Source organism: Hyla sarda, chromosome 8, assembly GCF_029499605.1.
Source record: "Hyla sarda isolate aHylSar1 chromosome 8, aHylSar1.hap1, whole genome shotgun sequence".
Classification (NCBI taxonomy): domain Eukaryota; kingdom Metazoa; phylum Chordata; class Amphibia; order Anura; family Hylidae; genus Hyla; species Hyla sarda.
Window position 1 is genome coordinate 114,534,616 of NC_079196.1, and position 15,743 is coordinate 114,550,358.

At 43.4% G+C, this 15,743-nt stretch overlaps 9 pseudogenes; all 9 read left to right on the forward strand.

Annotated features, from left to right (window-relative positions):
- Positions 1-136: 136 nt before the first annotated feature.
- LOC130289494 (U2 spliceosomal RNA) lies at positions 137-400 on the forward strand (annotated as a pseudogene).
- Positions 401-1,863: 1,463 nt separating this feature from the next.
- On the forward strand, positions 1,864-2,127 carry LOC130286549 (U2 spliceosomal RNA; annotated as a pseudogene).
- A 1,468-nt stretch (positions 2,128-3,595) lies between these two features.
- On the forward strand, positions 3,596-3,859 carry LOC130288057 (U2 spliceosomal RNA; annotated as a pseudogene).
- Positions 3,860-5,335: 1,476 nt separating this feature from the next.
- Positions 5,336-5,600, forward strand: LOC130288005 (U2 spliceosomal RNA; annotated as a pseudogene).
- Positions 5,601-7,055: 1,455 nt separating this feature from the next.
- Positions 7,056-7,319, forward strand: LOC130286551 (U2 spliceosomal RNA; annotated as a pseudogene).
- A 1,479-nt stretch (positions 7,320-8,798) lies between these two features.
- LOC130286552 (U2 spliceosomal RNA) lies at positions 8,799-9,062 on the forward strand (annotated as a pseudogene).
- A 1,499-nt stretch (positions 9,063-10,561) lies between these two features.
- LOC130288006 (U2 spliceosomal RNA) lies at positions 10,562-10,826 on the forward strand (annotated as a pseudogene).
- A 1,486-nt stretch (positions 10,827-12,312) lies between these two features.
- Positions 12,313-12,578, forward strand: LOC130288307 (U2 spliceosomal RNA; annotated as a pseudogene).
- A 1,473-nt stretch (positions 12,579-14,051) lies between these two features.
- LOC130288007 (U2 spliceosomal RNA) lies at positions 14,052-14,316 on the forward strand (annotated as a pseudogene).
- The last annotated feature ends 1,427 nt before the right edge of the window (positions 14,317-15,743 follow it).

Genomic DNA, 15,743 nt, shown 5'->3' on the forward strand with positions numbered 1-15,743 from the left:
GTATGTATGGGTGGCTGACTGCCACCCACCCAGAAAGTGTATGGGAGGCTGGTTGGCTGCCAGCCTTCCTTCCATTCCTATGAGTAATGTGAGTGCTCATGAAGGGGACATGGTTGGGTCCACCCCTTTCCCGGTTATCCCCTCTAGGCCTTTTGGCTTAGATCAAGTGTAAAAAAAGAAAGGATCTTGCGACAGATCGCATCCTGAGGCACGTTTTTTTTTGTGTGAATACTTGCACTTGGGTGACTTGTGAGCACATACTGATACATACGTTCCCTATCTGGGGACCATAAATTAAATGGATTTTTGAGAAAGGGAGCTGATTTGGAAGCTTGCTTCTGTCGCCCTATGCATTGACCCGATGTGGCAGTATCTTTGGGTAGTGAACAGTGCACCACCCCATTCCAGTGTTAAACAAGAAAGATTCTCATTTAATCCTCCGTGGGTGAGAATTTGAGTTTGAGAATTGGAGACCAAAATGATGAGTTGCACTGACTGGTTTATGAACGTCTATTCATTTAGCGTTTTAATGACCATGTTTGCACACTGATTGGTGTAAAAAAATAAAATAAAACTAAATAATAATAATCTAGCACATCTGTGCAGGTTTGACATGACATGACAGGTAGCTGTCTTGTGGGTGGTGCTGAATCCTGTTAAATGACATGAGGGTCTCATGCCTATACACAAGGGTGTGTCATTGCTGTTGCTTGACCATGCATTGGTTTCTGTGGTCAGTGAATGATAAAAACTAAATTTACCATCCATTGATGGATGGGAAATCCGCCATGAGGCATTTGTTTTTAGAAACTGCTGCTCACAACCAATGTTGCAATGGAGTGTCTCCATCTGCTGGTGGTATTGGAAAGGCATTAGTGCTATGACAGGGTCTGAAGAAGAAGAAGAAGACGGAAAAAAATATATATAAAAAGAAAAAGAGAGAGAGAGAGAGAGAGACTGACTTAGTGAGCGAGTGAGTGAGAGAGTGAGAGTGAGTGAGAGTGAATGAGTGAGTGAGTGATTGAGTGAGTGAGTGAGTGAGTGAGAACAAATGAGTTAAAGCAAGTGAGTGAGAGAGATCGAATGAATGAAAGTCTGAATGACAGAAAGAAAAAAGGATGAAGAAAGAAGCATGAAGAAAAAAAAATGTATATGGAGTTGCTGACATGAGTGCAATCTACAAAGCCGTTGAGGCTGATCCTCATGGGAGGATTATTGCACCAGGACCCTTAGCACTTTTAAAATGCCATTCAATGCCACGGGCTAGATGTAAACTGCAGATGACCATGTTGTGGTAGTTACCATGAATACCCAAGTGATGTGTGAGCTAACACATAGGCCCAACAGATTCCAAGAAGGCCAGAATCACCAGCGGCACCACCATCGATTGTCAGGTCACCCGGATTCAGCAAATACCAGAGTCCAAAATGATGCAGGTTTATACTGTTAATTTTCAGTTTATCGTTACAGTTGGTGTTATTCCATGTCGGAAGGGACGCAGCTACAGCCAGTGGGGTAACTAGAGACAGGCAGGCAGCTATGTGCAACAAAGGTAGGCGTGTTGTTTTCATATGCAGATCTGAAATATTGTCTTATATGCAAGAGGAGGAGTGATGGGGGTTCAGGCAAAAGCCAGGCTATGGATTGCATTGCTAAATGCTCCATCAGAGTGCAATGGTCGCCTGTCCTTTTTTTAAGTGATGATGTGGGTTTAGCCTGTGCTGTATGTATGTATGGGTGGCTGACTGCCACCCACCCAGAAAGTGTATGGGAGGCTGGTTGGCTGCCAGCCTTCCTTCCATTCCTATGAGTAATGTGAGTGCTCATGAAGGGGACATGGTTGGGTCCACCCCTTTCCCGGTTATCCCCTCTAGGCCTTTTGGCTTAGATCAAGTGTAAAAAAAGAAAGGATCTTGCGACAGATCGCATCCTGAGGCACGTTTTTTTTTGTGTGAATACTTGCACTTGGGTGACTTGTGAGCACATACTGATACATACGTTCCCTATCTGGGGACCATAAATTAAATGGATTTTTGAGAAAGGGAGCTGATTTGGAAGCTTGCTTCTGTCGCCCTATGCATTGACCCGATGTGGCAGTATCTTCGGGTAGTGAACAGTGCACCACCCCATTCCAGTGTTAAACAAGAAAGATTCTCATTTAATCCTCCGTGGGTGAGAATTTGAGTTTGAGAATTGGAGACCAAAATGATGAGTTGCACTGACTGGTTTATGAACGTCTATTCATTTAGCGTTTTAATGACCATGTTTGCACACTGATTGGTGTAAAAAAATAAAATAAAACTAAATAATAATAATCTAGCACACCTGTGCAGGTTTGACATGACATGACAGGTAGCTGTCTTGTGGGTGGTGCTGAATCCTGTTAAATGACATGAGGGTCTCATGCCTATACACAAGGGTGTGTCATTGCTGTTGCTTGACCATGCATTGGTTTCTGTGGTCAGTGAATGATAAAAACAAAATTTACCATCCATTGATGGATGGGAAATCCGCCATGAGGCATTTGTTTTTAGAAACTGCTGCTCACAACCAATGTTGCAATGGAGTGTCTCCATCTGCTGGTGGTATTGGAAAGGCATTAGTGCTATGACAGGGTCTGAAGAAGAAGAAGAAGAAGACGGAAAAAAATATATATAAAAAGAAAAAGAGAGAGAGAGAGAGAGACTGACTTAGTGAGCGAGTGAGTGAGAGAGTGAGAGTGAGTGAGAGTGAATGAGTGAGTGAGTGAGTGATTGAGTGAGTGAGTGAGTGAGTGAGAACAAATGAGTTAAAGCAAGTGAGTGAGAGAGATCGAATGAATGAAAGTCTGAATGACAGAAAGAAAAAAGGATGAAGAAAGAAGCATGAAGAAAAAAAAATGTATATGGAGTTGCTGACATGAGTGCAATCTACAAAGCCGTTGAGGCTGATCCTCATGGGAGGATTATTGCACCAGGACCCTTAGCACTTTTAAAATGCCATTCAATGCCACGGGCTAGATGTAAACTGCAGATGACCATGTTGTGGTAGTTACCATGGATACCCAAGTGATGTGTGAGCTAACACATAGGCCCAACAGATTCCAAGAAGGCCAGAATCACCAGCGGCACCACCATCGATTGTCAGGTCACCCGGATTCAGCAAATACCAGAGTCCAAAATGATGCAGGTTTATACTGTTAATTTTCAGTTTATCGTTACAGTTGGTGTTATTCCATGTCGGAAGGGACGCAGCTACAGCCAGTGGGGTAACTAGAGACAGGCAGGCAGCTATGTGCAACAAAGGTAGGCGTGTTGTTTTCATATGCAGATCTGAAATATTGTCTTATATGCAAGAGGAGGAGTGATGGGGGTTCAGGCAAAAGCCAGGCTATGGATTGCATTGCTAAATGCTCCATCAGAGTGCAATGGTCGCCTGTCCTTTTTTTAAGTGATGATGTGGGTTTAGCCTGTGCTGTATGTATGTATGGGTGGCTGACTGCCACCCACCCAGAAAGTGTATGGGAGGCTGGTTGGCTGCCAGCCTTCCTTCCATTCCTATGAGTAATGTGAGTGCTCATGAAGGGGACATGGTTGGGTCCACCCCTTTCCCGGTTATCCCCTCTAGGCCTTTTGGCTTAGATCAAGTGTAAAAAAAGAAAGGATCTTGCGACAGATCGCATCCTGAGGCACGTTTTTTTTTGTGTGAATACTTGCACTTGGGTGACTTGTGAGCACATACTGATACATACGTTCCCTATCTGGGGACCATAAATTAAATGGATTTTTGAGAAAGGGAGCTGATTTGGAAGCTTGCTTCTATCGCCCTATGCATTGACCCGATGTGGCAGTATCTTCGGGTAGTGAACAGTGCACCACCCCATTCCAGTGTTAAACAAGAAAGATTCTCATTTAATCCTCCGTGGGTGAGAATTTGAGTTTGAGAATTGGAGACCAAAATGATGAGTTGCACTGACTGGTTTATGAACGTCTATTCATTTAGCGTTTTAATGACCATGTTTGCACACTGATTGGTGTAAAAAAATAAAATAAAACTAAATAATAATAATCTAGCACACCTGTGCAGGTTTGACATGACATGACAGGTAGCTGTCTTGTGGGTGGTGCTGAATCCTGTTAAATGACATGAGGGTCTCATGCCTATACACAAGGGTGTGTCATTGCTGTTGCTTGACCATGCATTGGTTTCTGTGGTCAGTGAATGATAAAAACAAAATTTACCATCCATTGATGGATGGGAAATCCGCCATGAGGCATTTGTTTTTAGAAACTGCTGCTCACAACCAATGTTGCAATGGAGTGTCTCCATCTGCTGGTGGTATTGGAAAGGCATTAGTGCTATGACAGGGTCTGAAGAAGAAGAAGAAGAAGAAGAAGAAGAAGACGGAAAAAAATATATATAAAAAGAAAAAGAGAGAGAGAGAGAGAGACTGACTTAGTGAGCGAGTGAGTGAGAGAGTGAGAGTGAGTGAGAGTGAATGAGTGAGTGAGTGATTGAGTGAGTGAGTGAGTGAGTGAGAACAAATGAGTTAAAGCAAGTGAGTGAGAGAGATCGAATGAATGAAAGTCTGAATGACAGAAAGAAAAAAGGATGAAGAAAGAAGCATGAAGAAAAAAAAATGTATATGGAGTTGCTGACATGAGTGCAATCTACAAAGCCGTTGAGGCTGATCCTCATGGGAGGATTATTGCACCAGGACCCTTAGCACTTTTAAAATGCCATTCAATGCCACGGGCTAGATGTAAACTGCAGATGACCATGTTGTGGTAGTTACCATGGATACCCAAGTGATGTGTGAGCTAACACATAGGCCCAACAGATTCCAAGAAGGCCAGAATCACCAGCGGCACCACCATCGATTGTCAGGTCACCCGGATTCAGCAAATACCAGAGTCCAAAATGATGCAGGTTTATACTGTTAATTTTCAGTTTATCGTTACAGTTGGTGTTATTCCATGTCGGAAGGGACGCAGCTACAGCCAGTGGGGTAACTAGAGACAGGCAGGCAGCTATGTGCAACAAAGGTAGGCGTGTTGTTTTCATATGCAGATCTGAAATATTGTCTTATATGCAAGAGGAGGAGTGATGGGGATTCAGGCAAAAGCCAGGCTATGGATTGCATTGCTAAATGCTCCATCAGAGTGCAACGGTCGCCTGTCCTTTTTTTAAGTGATGATGTGGGTTTAGCCTGTGCTGTATGTATGTATGGGTGGCTGACTGCCACCCACCCAGAAAGTGTATGGGAGGCTGGTTGGCTGCCAGCCTTCCTTCCATTCCTATGAGTAATGTGAGTGCTCATGAAGGGGACATGGTTGGGTCCACCCCTTTCCCGGTTATCCCCTCTAGGCCTTTTGGCTTAGATCAAGTGTAAAAAAAGAAAGGATCTTGCGACAGATCGCATCCTGAGGCACGTTTTTTTTTTGTGTGAATACTTGCACTTGGGTGACTTGTGAGCACATACTGATACATACGTTCCCTATCTGGGGACCATAAATTAAATGGATTTTTGAGAAAGGGAGCTGATTTGGAAGCTTGCTTCTGTCGCCCTATGCATTGACCCGATGTGGCAGTATCTTCGGGTAGTGAACAGTGCACCACCCCATTCCAGTGTTAAACAAGAAAGATTCTCATTTAATCCTCCGTGGGTGAGAATTTGAGTTTGAGAATTGGAGACCAAAATGATGAGTTGCACTGACTGGTTTATGAACGTCTATTCATTTAGCGTTTTAATGACCATGTTTGCACACTGATTGGTGTAAAAAAATAAAATAAAACTAAATAATAATAATCTAGCACACCTGTGCAGGTTTGACATGACATGACAGGTAGCTGTCTTGTGGGTGGTGCTGAATCCTGTTAAATGACATGAGGGTCTCATGCCTATACACAAGGGTGTGTCATTGCTGTTGCTTGACCATGCATTGGTTTCTGTGGTCAGTGAATGATAAAAACAAAATTTACCATCCATTGATGGATGGGAAATCCGCCATGAGGCATTTGTTTTTAGAAACTGCTGCTCACAACCAATGTTGCAATGGAGTGTCTCCATCTGCTGGTGGTATTGGAAAGGCATTAGTGCTATGACAGGGTCTGAAGAAGAAGAAGAAGAAGAAGACGGAAAAAAATATATATAAAAAGAAAAAGAGAGAGAGAGAGAGAGACTGACTTAGTGAGCGAGTGAGTGAGAGAGTGAGAGTGAGTGAGAGTGAATGAGTGAGTGAGTGAGTGAGTGAGTGAGAACAAATGAGTTAAAGCAAGTGAGTGAGAGAGATCGAATGAATGAAAGTCTGAATGACAGAAAGAAAAAAGGATGAAGAAAGAAGCATGAAGAAAAAAAAATGTATATGGAGTTGCTGACATGAGTGCAATCTACAAAGCCGTTGAGGCTGATCCTCATGGGAGGATTATTGCACCAGGACCCTTAGCACTTTTAAAATGCCATTCAATGCCACGGGCTAGATGTAAACTGCAGATGACCATGTTGTGGTAGTTACCATGGATACCCAAGTGATGTGTGAGCTAACACATAGGCCCAACAGATTCCAAGAAGGCCAGAATCACCAGCGGCACCACCATCGATTGTCAGGTCACCCGGATTCAGCAAATACCAGAGTCCAAAATGATGCAGGTTTATACTGTTAATTTTCAGTTTATCGTTACAGTTGGTGTTATTCCATGTCAGAAGGGACGCAGCTACAGCCAGTGGGGTAACTAGAGACAGGCAGGCAGCTATGTGCAACAAAGGTAGGCGTGTTGTTTTCATATGCAGATCTGAAATATTGTCTTATATGCAAGAGGAGGAGTGATGGGGGTTCAGGCAAAAGCCAGGCTATGGATTGCATTGCTAAATGCTCCATCAGAGTGCAATGGTCGCCTGTCCTTTTTTTAAGTGATGATGTGGGTTTAGCCTGTGCTGTATGTATGTATGGGTGGCTGACTGCCACCCACCCAGAAAGTGTATGGGAGGCTGGTTGGCTGCCAGCCTTCCTTCCATTCCTATGAGTAATGTGAGTGCTCATGAAGGGGACATGGTTGGGTCCACCCCTTTCCCGGTTATCCCCTCTAGGCCTTTTGGCTTAGATCAAGTGTAAAAAAAGAAAGGATCTTGCGACAGATCGCATCCTGAGGCACGTTTTTTTTTGTGTGAATACTTGCACTTGGGTGACTTGTGAGCACATACTGATACATACGTTCCCTATCTGGGGACCATAAATTAAATGGATTTTTGAGAAAGGGAGCTGATTTGGAAGCTTGCTTCTGTCGCCCTATGCATTGACCCGATGTGGCAGTATCTTCGGGTAGTGAACAGTGCACCACCCCATTCCAGTGTTAAACAAGAAAGATTCTCATTTAATCCTCCGTGGGTGAGAATTTGAGTTTGAGAATTGGAGACCAAAATGATGAGTTGCACTGACTGGTTTATGAACGTCTATTCATTTAGCGTTTTAATGACCATGTTTGCACACTGATTGGTGTAAAAAAATAAAATAAAACTAAATAATAATAATCTAGCACACCTGTGCAGGTTTGACATGACATGACAGGTAGCTGTCTTGTGGGTGGTGCTGAATCCTGTTAAATGACATGAGGGTCTCATGCCTATACACAAGGGTGTGTCATTGCTGTTGCTTGACCATGCATTGGTTTCTGTGGTCAGTGAATGATAAAAACAAAATTTACCATCCATTGATGGATGGGAAATCCGCCATGAGGCATTTGTTTTTAGAAACTGCTGCTCACAACCAATGTTGCAATGGAGTGTCTCCATCTGCTGGTGGTATTGGAAAGGCATTAGTGCTATGACAGGGTCTGAAGAAGAAGAAGAAGAAGAAGAAGAAGACGGAAAAAAATATATATAAAAAGAAAAAGAGAGAGAGAGAGAGAGAGACTGACTTAGTGAGCGAGTGAGTGAGAGAGTGAGAGTGAGTGAGAGTGAATGAGTGAGTGAGTGATTGAGTGAGTGAGTGAGTGAGTGAGTGAGAACAAATGAGTTAAAGCAAGTGAGTGAGAGAGATCGAATGAATGAAAGTCTGAATGACAGAAAGAAAAAAGGATGGAGAAAGAAGCATGAAGAAAAAAAAATGTATATGGAGTTGCTGACATGAGTGCAATCTACAAAGCCGTTGAGGCTGATCCTCATGGGAGGATTATTGCACCAGGACCCTTAGCACTTTTAAAATGCCATTCAATGCCACGGGCTAGATGTAAACTGCAGATGACCATGTTGTGGTAGTTACCATGGATACCCAAGTGATGTGTGAGCTAACACATAGGCCCAACAGATTCCAAGAAGGCCAGAATCACCAGCGGCACCACCATCGATTGTCAGGTCACCCGGATTCAGCAAATACCAGAGTCCAAAATGATGCAGGTTTATACTGTTAATTTTCAGTTTATCGTTACAGTTGGTGTTATTCCATGTAGGAAGGGACGCAGCTACAGCCAGTGGGGTAACTAGAGACAGGCAGGCAGCTATGTGCAACAAAGGTAGGCGTGTTGTTTTCATATGCAGATCTGAAATATTGTCTTATATGCAAGAGGAGGAGTGATGGGGGTTCAGGCAAAAGCCAGGCTATGGATTGCATTGCTAAATGCTCCATCAGAGTGCAATGGTCGCCTGTCCTTTTTTTAAGTGATGATGTGGGTTTAGCCTGTGCTGTATGTATGTATGGGTGGCTGACTGCCACCCACCCAGAAAGTGTATGGGAGGCTGGTTGGCTGCCAGCCTTCCTTCCATTCCTATGAGTAATGTGAGTGCTCATGAAGGGGACATGGTTGGGTCCACCCCTTTCCCGGTTATCCCCTCTAGGCCTTTTGGCTTAGATCAAGTGTAAAAAAAGAAAGGATCTTGCGACAGATCGCATCCTGAGGCACGTTTTTTTTTGTGTGAATACTTGCACTTGGGTGACTTGTGAGCACATACTGATACATACGTTCCCTATCTGGGGACCATAAATTAAATGGATTTTTGAGAAAGGGAGCTGATTTGGAAGCTTGCTTCTGTCGCCCTATGCATTGACCCGATGTGGCAGTATCTTCGGGTAGTGAACAGTGCACCACCCCATTCCAGTGTTAAACAAGAAAGATTCTCATTTAATCCTCCGTGGGTGAGAATTTGAGTTTGAGAATTGGAGACCAAAATGATGAGTTGCACTGACTGGTTTATGAACGTCTATTCATTTAGCGTTTTAATGACCATGTTTGCACACTGATTGGTGTAAAAAAATAAAATAAAACTAAATAATAATAATCTAGCACACCTGTGCAGGTTTGACATGACATGACAGGTAGCTGTCTTGTGGGTGGTGCTGAATCCTGTTAAATGACATGAGGGTCTCATGCCTATACACAAGGGTGTGTCATTGCTGTTGCTTGACCATGCATTGGTTTCTGTGGTCAGTGAATGATAAAAACAAAATTTACCATCCATTGATGGATGGGAAATCCGCCATGAGGCATTTGTTTTTAGAAACTGCTGCTCACAACCAATGTTGCAATGGAGTGTCTCCATCTGCTGGTGGTATTGGAAAGGCATTAGTGCTATGACAGGGTCTGAAGAAGAAGAAGAAGAAGAAGAAGAAGAAGAAGAAGAAGAAGAAGAAGAAGAAGAAGACGGAAAAAAATATATATAAAAAGAAAAAGAGAGAGAGAGAGAGAGACTGACTTAGTGAGCGAGTGAGTGAGAGAGTGAGAGTGAGTGAGAGTGAATGAGTGAGTGAGTGATTGAGTGAGTGAGTGAGTGAGAACAAATGAGTTAAAGCAAGTGAGTGAGAGAGATCGAATGAATGAAAGTCTGAATGACAGAAAGAAAAAAGGATGAAGAAAGAAGCATGAAGAAAAAAAAATGTATATGGAGTTGCTGACATGAGTGCAATCTACAAAGCCGTTGAGGCTGATCCTCATGGGAGGATTATTGCACCAGGACCCTTAGCACTTTTAAAATGCCATTCAATGCCACGGGCTAGATGTAAACTGCAGATGACCATGTTGTGGTAGTTACCATGGATACCCAAGTGATGTGTGAGCTAACACATAGGCCCAACAGATTCCAAGAAGGCCAGAATCACCAGCGGCACCACCATCGATTGTCAGGTCACCCGGATTCAGCAAATACCAGAGTCCAAAATGATGCAGGTTTATACTGTTAATTTTCAGTTTATCGTTACAGTTGGTGTTATTCCATGTCGGAAGGGACGCAGCTACAGCCAGTGGGGTAACTAGAGACAGGCAGGCAGCTATGTGCAACAAAGGTAGGCGTGTTGTTTTCATATGCAGATCTGAAATATTGTCTTATATGCAAGAGGAGGAGTGATGTGGGTTCAGGCAAAAGCCAGGCTATGGATTGCATTGCTAAATGCTCCATCAGAGTGCAATGGTCGCCTGTCCTTTTTTTAAGTGATGATGTGGGTTTAGCCTGTGCTGTATGTATGTATGGGTGGCTGACTGCCACCCACCCAGAAAGTGTATGGGAGGCTGGTTGGCTGCCAGCCTTCCTTCCATTCCTATGAGTAATGTGAGTGCTCATGAAGGGGACATGGTTGGGTCCACCCCTTTCCCGGTTATCCCCTCTAGGCCTTTTGGCTTAGATCAAGTGTAAAAAAAGAAAGGATCTTGCGACAGATCGCATCCTGAGGCACGTTTTTTTTTTGTGTGAATACTTGCACTTGGGTGACTTGTGAGCACATACTGATACATACGTTCCCTATCTGGGGACCATAAATTAAATGGATTTTTGAGAAAGGGAGCTGATTTGGAAGCTTGCTTCTGTCGCCCTATGCATTGACCCGATGTGGCAGTATCTTCGGGTAGTGAACAGTGCACCACCCCATTCCAGTGTTAAACAAGAAAGATTCTCATTTAATCCTCCGTGGGTGAGAATTTGAGTTTGAGAATTGGAGACCAAAATGATGAGTTGCACTGACTGGTTTATGAACGTCTATTCATTTAGCGTTTTAATGACCATGTTTGCACACTGATTGGTGTAAAAAAATAAAATAAAACTAAATAATAATAATCTAGCACACCTGTGCAGGTTTGACATGACATGACAGGTAGCTGTCTTGTGGGTGGTGCTGAATCCTGTTAAATGACATGAGGGTCTCATGCCTATACACAAGGGTGTGTCATTGCTGTTGCTTGACCATGCATTGGTTTCTGTGGTCAGTGAATGATAAAAACAAAATTTACCATCCATTGATGGATGGGAAATCCGCCATGAGGCATTTGTTTTTAGAAACTGCTGCTCACAACCAATGTTGCAATGGAGTGTCTCCATCTGCTGGTGGTATTGGAAAGGCATTAGTGCTATGACAGGGTCTGAAGAAGAAAAAGAAGAAGAAGAAGAAGAAGAAGAAGACGGAAAAAAATATATATAAAAAGAAAAAGAGAGAGAGAGAGAGAGACTGACTTAGTGAGCGAGTGAGTGAGAGAGTGAGAGTGAGTGAGAGTGAATGAGTGAGTGAGTGATTGAGTGAGTGAGTGAGTGAGTGAGTGAGAACAAATGAGTTAAAGCAAGTGAGTGAGAGAGATCGAATGAATGAAAGTCTGAATGACAGAAAGAAAAAAGGATGAAGAAAGAAGCATGAAGAAAAAAAAATGTATATGGAGTTGCTGACATGAGTGCAATCTACAAAGCCGTTGAGGCTGATCCTCATGGGAGGATTATTGCACCAGGACCCTTAGCACTTTTAAAATGCCATTCAATGCCACGGGCTAGATGTAAACTGCAGATGACCATGTTGTGGTAGTTACCATGGATACCCAAGTGATGTGTGAGCTAACACATAGGCCCAACAGATTCCAAGAAGGCCAGAATCACCAGCGGCACCACCATCGATTGTCAGGTCACCCGGATTCAGCAAATACCAGAGTCCAAAATGATGCAGGTTTATACTGTTAATTTTCAGTTTATCGTTACAGTTGGTGTTATTCCATGTCGGAAGGGACGCAGCTACAGCCAGTGGGGTAACTAGAGACAGGCAGGCAGCTATGTGCAACAAAGGTAGGCGTGTTGTTTTCATATGCAGATCTGAAATATTGTCTTATATGCAAGAGGAGGAGTGATGGGGATTCAGGCAAAAGCCAGGCTATGGATTGCATTGCTAAATGCTCCATCAGAGTGCAATGGTCGCCTGTCCTTTTTTTAAGTGATGATGTGGGTTTAGCCTGTGCTGTATGTATGTATGGGTGGCTGACTGCCACCCACCCAGAAAGTGTATGGGAGGCTGGTTGGCTGCCAGCCTTCCTTCCATTCCTATGAGTAATGTGAGTGCTCATGAAGGGGACATGGTTGGGTCCACCCCTTTCCCGGTTATCCCCTCTAGGCCTTTTGGCTTAGATCAAGTGTAAAAAAAGAAAGGATCTTGCGACAGATCGCATCCTGAGGCACGTTTTTTTTTTTGTGTGAATACTTGCACTTGGGTGACTTGTGAGCACATACTGATACATACGTTCCCTATCTGGGGACCATAAATTAAATGGATTTTTGAGAAAGGGAGCTGATTTGGAAGCTTGCTTCTGTCGCCCTATGCATTGACCCGATGTGGCAGTATCTTCGGGTAGTGAACAGTGCACCACCCCATTCCAGTGTTAAACAAGAAAGATTCTCATTTAATCCTCCGTGGGTGAGAATTTGAGTTTGAGAATTGGAGACCAAAATGATGAGTTGCACTGACTGGTTTATGAACGTCTATTCATTTAGCGTTTTAATGACCATGTTTGCACACTGATTGGTGTAAAAAAATAAAATAAAACTAAATAATAATAATCTAGCACACCTGTGCAGGTTTGACATGACATGACAGGTAGCTGTCTTGTGGGTGGTGCTGAATCCTGTTAAATGACATGAGGGTCTCATGCCTATACACAAGGGTGTGTCATTGCTGTTGCTTGACCATGCATTGGTTTCTGTGGTCAGTGAATGATAAAAACAAAATTTACCATCCATTGATGGATGGGAAATCCGCCATGAGGCATTTGTTTTTAGAAACTGCTGCTCACAACCAATGTTGCAATGGAGTGTCTCCATCTGCTGGTGGTATTGGAAAGGCATTAGTGCTATGACAGGGTCTGAAGAAGAAGAAGAAGAAGAAGAAGAAGACGGAAAAAAATATATATAAAAAGAAAAAGAGAGAGAGAGAGAGAGACTGACTTAGTGAGCGAGTGAGTGAGAGAGTGAGAGTGAGTGAGAGTGAATGAGTGACTGAGTGATTGAGTGAGTGAGTGAGTGAGTGAGAACAAATGAGTTAAAGCAAGTGAGTGAGAGAGATCGAATGAATGAAAGTCTGAATGACAGAAAGAAAAAAGGATGAAGAAAGAAGCATGAAGAAAAAAAAATGTATATGGAGTTGCTGACATGAGTGCAATCTACAAAGCCGTTGAGGCTGATCCTCATGGGAGGATTATTGCACCAGGACCCTTAGCACTTTTAAAATGCCATTCAATGCCACGGGCTAGATGTAAACTGCAGATGACCATGTTGTGGTAGTTACCATGGATACCCAAGTGATGTGTGAGCTAACACATAGGCCCAACAGATTCCAAGAAGGCCAGAATCACCAGCGGCACCACCATCGATTGTCAGGTCACCCGGATTCAGCAAATACCAGAGTCCAAAATGATGCAGGTTTATACTGTTAATTTTCAGTTTATCGTTACAGTTGGTGTTATTCCATGTCGGAAGGGACGCAGCTACAGCCAGTGGGGTAACTAGAGACAGGCAGGCAGCTATGTGCAACAAAGGTAGGCGTGTTGTTTTCATATGCAGATCTGAAATATTGTCTTATATGCAAGAGGAGGAGTGATGGGGGTTCAGGCAAAAGCCAGGCTATGGATTGCATTGCTAAATGCTCCATCAGAGTGCAATGGTCGCCTGTCCTTTTTTTAAGTGATGATGTGGGTTTAGCCTGTGCTGTATGTATGTATGGGTGGCTGACTGCCACCCACCCAGAAAGTGTATGGGAGGCTGGTTGGCTGCCAGCCTTCCTTCCATTCCTATGAGTAATGTGAGTGCTCATGAAGGGGACATGGTTGGGTCCACCCCTTTCCCGGTTATCCCCTCTAGGCCTTTTGGCTTAGATCAAGTGTAAAAAAAGAAAGGATCTTGCGACAGATCGCATCCTGAGGCACGTTTTTTTTTTGTGTGAATACTTGCACTTGGGTGACTTGTGAGCACATACTGATACATACGTTCCCTATCTGGGGACCATAAATTAAATGGATTTTTGAGAAAGGGAGCTGATTTGGAAGCTTGCTTCTGTCGCCCTATGCATTGACCCGATGTGGCAGTATCTTCGGGTAGTGAACAGTGCACCACCCCATTCCAGTGTTAAACAAGAAAGATTCTCATTTAATCCTCCGTGGGTGAGAATTTGAGTTTGAGAATTGGAGACCAAAATGATGAGTTGCACTGACTGGTTTATGAACGTCTATTCATTTAGCGTTTTAATGACCATGTTTGCACACTGATTGGTGTAAAAAAATAAAATAAAACTAAATAATAATAATCTAGCACACCTGTGCAGGTTTGACATGACATGACAGGTAGCTGTCTTGTGGGTGGTGCTGAATCCTGTTAAATGACATGAGGGTCTCATGCCTATACACAAGGGTGTGTCATTGCTGTTGCTTGACCATGCATTGGTTTCTGTGGTCAGTGAATGATAAAAACAAAATTTACCATCCATTGATGGATGGGAAATCCGCCATGAGGCATTTGTTTTTAGAAACTGCTGCTCACAACCAATGTTGCAATGGAGTGTCTCCATCTGCTGGTGGTATTGGAAAGGCATTAGTGCTATGACAGGGTCTGAAGAAGAAAAAGAAGAAGAAGAAGAAGAAGAAGAAGACGGAAAAAAATATATATAAAAAGAAAAAGAGAGAGAGAGAGAGAGACTGACTTAGTGAGCGAGTGAGTGAGAGAGTGAGAGTGAGTGAGAGTGAATGAGTGAGTGAGTGATTGAGTGAGTGAGTGAGTGAGTGAGTGAGAACAAATGAGTTAAAGCAAGTGAGTGAGAGAGATCGAATGAATGAAAGTCTGAATGACAGAAAGAAAAAAGGATGAAGAAAGAAGCATGAAGAAAAAAAAATGTATATGGAGTTGCTGACATGAGTGCAATCTACAAAGCCGTTGAGGCTGATCCTCATGGGAGGATTATTGCACCAGGACCCTTAGCACTTTTAAAATGCCATTCAATGCCACGGGCTAGATGTAAACTGCAGATGACCATGTTGTGGTAGTTACCATGGATACCCAAGTGATGTGTGAGCTAACACATAGGCCCAACAGATTCCAAGAAGGCCAGAATCACCAGCGGCACCACCATCGATTGTCAGGTCACCCGGATTCAGCAAATACCAGAGTCCAAAATGATGCAGGTTTATACTGTTAATTTTCAGTTTATCGTTACAGTTGGTGTTATTCCATGTCGGAAGGGACGCAGCTACAGCCAGTGGGGTAACTAGAGACAGGCAGGCAGCTATGTGCAACAAAGGTAGGCGTGTTGTTTTCATATGCAGATCTGAAATATTGTCTTATATGCAAGAGGAGGAGTGATGGGGATTCAGGCAAAAGCCAGGCTATGGATTGCATTGCTAAATGCTCCATCAGAGTGCAATGGTCGCCTGTCCTTTTTTTAAGTGATGATGTGGGTTTAGCCTGTGCTGTATGTATGTATGGGTGGCTGACTGCCACCCACCCAGAAAGTGTATGGGAGGCTGGTTGGCTGCCAGCCTTCCTTCCATTC